The sequence below is a fragment of the Gadus macrocephalus genome, chromosome 1 (assembly GCF_031168955.1).
Source record: "Gadus macrocephalus chromosome 1, ASM3116895v1".
NCBI lineage: Eukaryota > Metazoa > Chordata > Actinopteri > Gadiformes > Gadidae > Gadus > Gadus macrocephalus.
Window position 1 is genome coordinate 11,174,056 of NC_082382.1, and position 7,203 is coordinate 11,181,258.

General features: G+C 43.7%; 1 protein-coding gene across 2 annotated transcripts in view; it reads right to left on the reverse strand.

The window, feature by feature from the left end:
• The window catches only part of LOC132468791 (metabotropic glutamate receptor 4-like), a 130,754-nt gene extending 128,756 nt beyond the window's left edge, over positions 1-1,998 (reverse strand). Inside the window, exon 1 of one of the 2 annotated variants that reach the window (XM_060066701.1) lies at positions 1,642-1,998. The gene's annotated coding sequence lies outside the window, so the exon portion shown is untranslated. The remainder of the gene's footprint in view (positions 1-1,641) is intronic. The other variant, XM_060066628.1, reaches the window with a different exon arrangement.
• Positions 1,999-7,203: the final 5,205 nt, after the last annotated feature.

Below are 7,203 nucleotides of genomic sequence, written 5' to 3' on the forward strand. Positions count from 1 at the left end.
TCATACTTCAGGGCAAGGTTTCCCTTCAGGGCGATGTTTTATTTTGTGCTTTACTTAATTTTGAAGCTATCTCATAAGGTTAGCATGTGCTGCCTTAATTGCAACTTCTATAGGCCTACACATTAAATAATATGCACATGCCTCCACCATTTTTTCCACCAAAGGATGGAGTAATACGATTTGTGTTGTCTTGTGACATGTGAAGCTACAGGATGGACCGGATGAGCTAATTGTGGCATTGGTAAGGGCATTCACTGGTGGTGACATAATATATTTCTTATAAATTTTTCTCTTAACCCCATTTCCTCGTCTATTTTTTCATCACAGAAAAACAATGTGACGAACGACGCAACAAGATGCCACAAGTTGGCAAGTGTGATGGTTTGCTCTCTCCAGGCTTGTTTCATGTTGCCGACAGATGAAAATTGAAACCAAGGTGTGATACTGCACAGTGATTTCCTCTGTGGCAAGACGCAGGGGCAGGAGACAGACAGACAGGCACAGCGCTTGGACGAGGGCTCAGCACCTTGCTGCCAACCTTATGCTCTTTCAGATTAGACGGAGAGCTGAGTTGCTGAACAGGAATAGGCAAAGAAAAGAGAACCGATTGAAGAAATCACCATATTCTTTAAGCTTTGTAAAAACAATCTTATTTTCTTTCTTTCTATTTTTCTTAGTGTATGTCCGATCAATGCTATATACTTCAACCTCAATTGAGATAACATAACCAAATAGCAAACATGAGCATATATTTCTTAAAATATCAACTGACTAACAGGCAACCGGAATTGGCAGGAAAATAAAAGCCTTGTCTGAAAAGGGCTGCATAATGACATGATCCAGACGGTATTAATCACCAGGGCCATCCCATCACACTTGAAAATCATTAAATGCATTACACTTCGTTGCCACGGCCAGCCTGCATAATAACCACCACACACTCCTCTGTGAGCTAACACGTTCACTGCAACTTATATAGCCATGGTTTTCACATGAAAAAAAAAAATGAATAGTTAAAATGCATGATGAAGCTCTTTCCATTGATTAGGCTTCAGAACCTATGCGTATATCTGCAAGACACAAGACACTCAAGTGAAGCGGAAGGAGAGAGGGATGCGGTGAAGGGCGGGAGGGGACACACATTATGAGGTCTACCATAAGCGCAATTAGAAATGTAAGTCTGTTTTGTCGTGGCGTAAAAGCCAATCCATAGCGGTGATTCATCTGTTGAGTCCTATTCGATGGAAACTCCCAAGAGCCAGGACTCTGGGATGCGCATGGACAGCCGTGGTGGTGTGGAGAGTCTCCAAAGAAAGCCATGCTCTTAAGTGGCCCCATCCACCGATTCAGACCCAGCCAATGATGGCAACATTAAGCATACATTTGTTTTTAGCTTATCATGAATACATTTAGATTATTCATCCATCGGGTGCAGCATCCACAACTCCACGACGAATGCGCTTTCAATGCGCTTTCGTTGCCCAAACCTGAGAATGTAGCACACAGATGTTTGCATGCACACCGTTGGAGATGCGCCCATACATGGATACGTATACAGTGCCATCTCTGAGCGCATCACGAAGCCAGCCTCAATGTTTAAGAAGCGCTGAAGGTCCGCTCAACGACCAAATACATCCTTACCTTTCAATCCAGACCTCAGTGGTGTAGGTCCAAACTGAGCAGGGACGTCAACTTCTGCAATACCATTGATTCAGTCCGAGTGTCGTCTTTGCTTTGTTGATTCTGTGTTTCGCATTCTTTGAAGAATGTTCTGCACCCCAATGTTCTGCAGTGTGAAGCGTTTAAAAAAAAAACAGGTGTGAGTGAAGTAAAAGGATTCTAAGGTCAGTTTGTTTTCCCACCAGTGATAGAAGTTGCACACCATGCAGGGTGGAGGTTTTCAGCACCTCCCTCCTCGCTGCGATATTCCACCAACTCCTAGAATTTTACGAATCTCAAACAACCCCCCCACCCCTTCTCTCTCTAACCTCGTTCCCAGTGCTTCTCATCTCACGACGGAACGCCTCGAAAGGAATGCACCCAATAAGCGTTATGGGCATGCAAGAGGGCGGGACTTTCAGTCAAACGGGTTTATGGGCACGGGGCGGCAGAGCGGGATTTCTCAAAGAGATATCCGCTCCGTCACATGTTTCGGTTATTGCATTGTGAACTTATTCTTCGAATCGATTCATTCTAAATTTCGTTGATTTTTTTTATTATTGTCGTGTTCTAATTCTTCTACCTACAGTGTTTTCAGGTGTAGACAGATCATACGAAATGAAAGGCCGGAAATAGCGTACGAAAGACCGGGTTAACGAAATAATTAGGGACCCTCTCTGAGCATAGCTCCTCCTGTTTGTTTCCAGTCCCGGCGTCACCGTCTCCTCTGTCCAGTGGCCCGTGGTGCTGAAATGAAGAAAAAATCGTGCGGATTTTTTGTGCTTTTTTTTGGAAGAGCACACCAACCTGCTTTACCTCGCGCTGCGGAGCAAACATTTCTTTGGAGCGCAAAAGGAGCGTGGATCTCTGAAAGCACGCAGCGACACTGCGCGTATCTCTTGGACGGGAACTATTGAAACGAAATCAACGCTCAATATATAACATGCAAATGGATTGCATCGAACAGACAGATTGATGAACTTGGTTCACGGTTAAAGTCACAGAGGTCCGTTTTTGTTTGGTAGAATGGCCCATGTATTATGAGCTGTGTTTATTCAAAGACACTGAAATTGCTTTGCGTGGCACCTTCAACCGAAACCGTTTTTTATGTTATTTTATGTCTGTTTATATCAGAACAGATTGGTGCCTGAATATTTACTCTTCAGGCGCCCACTAGTGCTTCACCATATCAATTGCGTCATTTTAAGAGTCATACATATGGTTTATTTCAAACCCTTATTGTAACACAAACAATTTTTCAACAAACTATCCCAAATGCACACAATTTAACGGTAGTGCACACGCTTTTTTTTCAAGATTTTTACAAAGTCCAAATGATCAATAATTGCGTGGGATCATCCCTGAGGTAATTTGAAAGTCTTTATTGAGATCACGTCTCTTCATATATATATATATATATATATCATTACAACCCTGATTGCAGTTATCGATTGGCCAGTTCATCAATATGAAGCACTCTTCCAATAATTAATTTGCGCACCCAATCTTAATGAAATGCATTCTCTTCTGTCCACTGGCCGTGAATCGGAACCCCTTGGAGTCTTTGAGGAACATTGTCAACGCCGTTAGCGACCGAAAGTGCATTCAATATGATAAAACAAATGTCAATGCTCATGAACAAATATTGGTCTCATATTGAGTGTTGTCTTTTTGTTTTGACATCATTTGAGGGTTTAACATTCAATGTTGCACACATAATGCCCATGCTTGGTCTGACATCACTGAGTCCCATTCTTCTTTCATGAACTGCACCACCGGATGAAAGCTCAAGCCTAGGCTACACTGCCACATACCCGATCATTCACCACATGAATGCAGAGCGGACTGAGAGGTTGAGCAGTGGTCATTAGTCTTTGCCGATACCTTGCGTATCGATCATGGATGCTTTGGGTGTATGGGTCCCATTCTACTCTGCAAGAAGAAGAATTTTTACTAAAGTTTAAGAATTCCTTTCTATCCATTTTTAACACAATTGCTTCTTCCACAGCTTTAATACCACAAACCATTGCATTGCAGGCGACTTTAGAAGAAGCTTACCTGTCACTTGGTGTTGAACCCCTGCCAATCCAAAAAGGATTTCCCAGCAAAATGAGATTCAAACGCCTGATTTCCTTCCTACATGACAGTGCTAGCACTCGGCCCTGCTCCTATAGTTCCTCGCCAGAGCTCATGTGTTCTGCTTGCTGCAGAGCCAACACCAGGGGAATGGAAATAAACCCACACGTTATTCTTCCACTGAAATTAAAAACGGGTCATTTGTAGATATGCACAATTATGTTCACAAAGGTTGGAAATTGAGGGAGAGGGAGGTGGTGGTGGTGGGGGGGGCACAGCTGTTCCCGGCGGTCCGCTTCACGCAGGCTGAGGGGGAGATGCTTTTGGCATTGGGTTACTGCAGTGCTCTTCAACCCACTTACTGCTACCGAGACAAAGAGAGACACATTCCACCGGAGGACACCCACACCCCAAGTGTTGGATCCTTCATGAACCCCCCCCCCCCCCCCCCCTGCCGGCGGCATTCAGGCCACTTATTTCTGATTCATAAAACAAATACTGTAAACACCAATTACCATGCCATTCAACCATGAATGCATTTGGAGTGTTTACTTTATCTATGATTTATCGTTTTCTCTCTCTCTCTCTCTCTCTCTCTCTCTCTCTCTCTCTCTCTCTCTCTCTCTCTCTCTCTCTCTCTCTCTCTCTCTCTCTCTCTCTCTCTCTCTTTCTCTATCTCTCTAGCGTACTCTCTCTCTATCTCTCTAGCTTACTCTCTCTCACACGTGCACACATGCACACACACACATACACATAGGTATGTATGTAGGTACATATTTGTGTGCTTGCGTGTTCATACAGTACATGCATGCATACACAAACGCACGTGTACACACACACACACACACACACACACACACACACACACACACACACACACACACACACACACACACACACACAAACATACACACACACAGACACACACACACACAAACACACCACACACACAGACACAATTCAGACGTGTCTCGGCCAGTGGGTTGAATCATAAGGTCTAATGGAAGACACAGTTCAGGCCCTGTGACCAATAAGCAGAGTTCTGGGCTGTGGGCCATGGATCTGCCTGGCAGTACGTCCCAATATATACAATTCCTCTCTGTGAGGTATGTCTGGCCAGCGCCACAGGTCCTGCTCCACGCCAAGGTAATTACAGGTGGCCTTGAGAACATAAAAATATTGCTTGCCTCTACAGTGTGTGACACTTTGAGCCCTAGCCCAAACTTTTTGGTGTTTTCAGATAAGTCTTCAGGTAAGGGGGTTGCTTTTATTGCTTTTTCTTGTTTTGAATGTTGCTTGGAAGGTGGTTTCTTTCGCGAGAGCATTTTCAACCATGCTGTGCATACTTCATGCTTTCTTCAGTGTGTTTGATGTTTCAATTTAAATGCAACGCATTCTGTTTACTTTAGTTTGTTTCTTTGTCTTATTGCTGCAACAGCACACAGGCTGAAAGGACTCTTGTTGTACTTCCCTTAATCTAAACTGTGTGCATATTGCCCTGGTAAATATGGTGATGTGGCATAAATTCAACCCAGCCTTCAGTTTGAAATTAGGCACATTTCATTTGCTCCTTTATCTACTGCTTATCTAGGCCAAGAAAGAGATCGGTTCCCCACTATACATTATGTAACCATAATCACATTCAGTGAAATGTTGGCTGCTGGCGGCTTGCAAAGAGAAAAAAATATATATATATTTATTATACATGGTGACACTCTTTCTTGGCGGAAACTCAATGCACCTAAACAATCTCAGTGTTTAGGCTTAGTCATGTTTGACTTTAATCCTCAGCTAGCTTAAGCCAGATCACAACAATGCCTTTTACACAGTCCGGCGGACCAGGAAAATGCGTGGGAGAAGATAGCGCAGTTTGAGAGAAGATACCTACATGGTAAAGATAAAATGATCTTTATCCAACTCAGTTATCAACTGAGTTGGATAAAGATGAAACACTGCACAGTGGGCTTAACTTTGACGCAGACATAGGGAATACTATCACGTAATCATAACAAGATAATAAGTTACCCTGCCAGCAAAAATGAAATAAATTCAAAGTAAAAATATAACCTTGGAGTAGCTAGCCAGCTAGAATATTGGTCTTCTCATTCATTCATACAGACAGACAGACCGACAGAAAGATTACATAACTTAATAACACATTCATGAACAGGCATGGCCAAACAAAGAGCCAACAATTCCATAACTCCATTGACCCCCTCTTTTCCCATGATTATTTTGTCCCCTCTATTCATTTTTACCTGATGTTTTGCCTCATTTATATCCTTTCTGCTGGACTTTGAAGCTGCAGACTTCAGTGTTGATGACCACATCCGCTAGATGGGGAGAAGGAGGTCATTAACAGCAGCAGTCATAGATAAAGAGCGAGAGAGAGGGGGAGAGGGTCAGACTTGTGCCTGACTGCAGTGGGTGTAATTAATGACAAAGCCTAATTGGCTTTTGGTACGGCAACACAGGCCGGACGGGGTACGCGGTCCCTCTGCGTCTGCCCTTTGTGTCACCCCCATTAACCTTTCGCTTCCGTCTCATCCTCTGGCTTTTTATGTTCAATTAAAGATACTATTTAAATGAGCTGCGTGGAAGTGAGGCTAACCACTTTGCTGTGGAATTTCGAACAGCGGCCTAATTGCACGTATTACAGCCATTTATCAGACGGACTTGGCATCTGAAGGTACATAGCTCCTTTATATTGATACGTTTATAATGTTTTTCTTTTGCTTTGTTGGCAGACCTCGTTGGTGCTTGCAATCGAGTTGATGAAGACTCAACGATTTATTTGACGTTTATCGCCACTGAACTTGATGCCGTGATTCTCCATTGAACACTTTCCATTTAACGGTGTAGGTATGGACACAACAAGTCAAGTAAGCAAAATAATATATACCCCTTAACAACAATGTACATTCATATGGCGCCGGGCTTCCAGTGAGAAACTGCATTCGGGTAAAGAAAAGAGGGGCTTTGTGTGTGTGTGCCCTTTGGGATGGTGGTAGCTACAGCGCGTATTGTCAGTGCAGCGTAATTAATCATGCCACCTAACTGCATTCACAGGTCGCCTTTTGGTTAATTGGACTGCGGATGCAAAATGGACTCTGCGATGATTGATTCCGCCGGGGGTATGGGGAGGCTGAACCATCCAGGCTCCCGGTGCCACGGCTGCCTTCTGCAGCCCCACTCTGCATCTGTGTCGGCTGGCCGGTCCCACGGGCCAGGCGGCTGTTAAGGCATCGACTCTGAGACTTCTTTCAGGGTGTCACCAGAGAGAATTATACGGTGTAATAGAAGGTTTATTATATTGTGTTACTCCCCTCTTTTGAAGGCAGCGTGGGGTGTACTGCTCCATAGGTGGTGAAACGGCGATGGGTAAACAGATAAAAGATACAGATACAAAACAAACATATTACAGAGGGAAAATAAACAGGTAATGGGTAGAATCTCTAAGAGGCATTG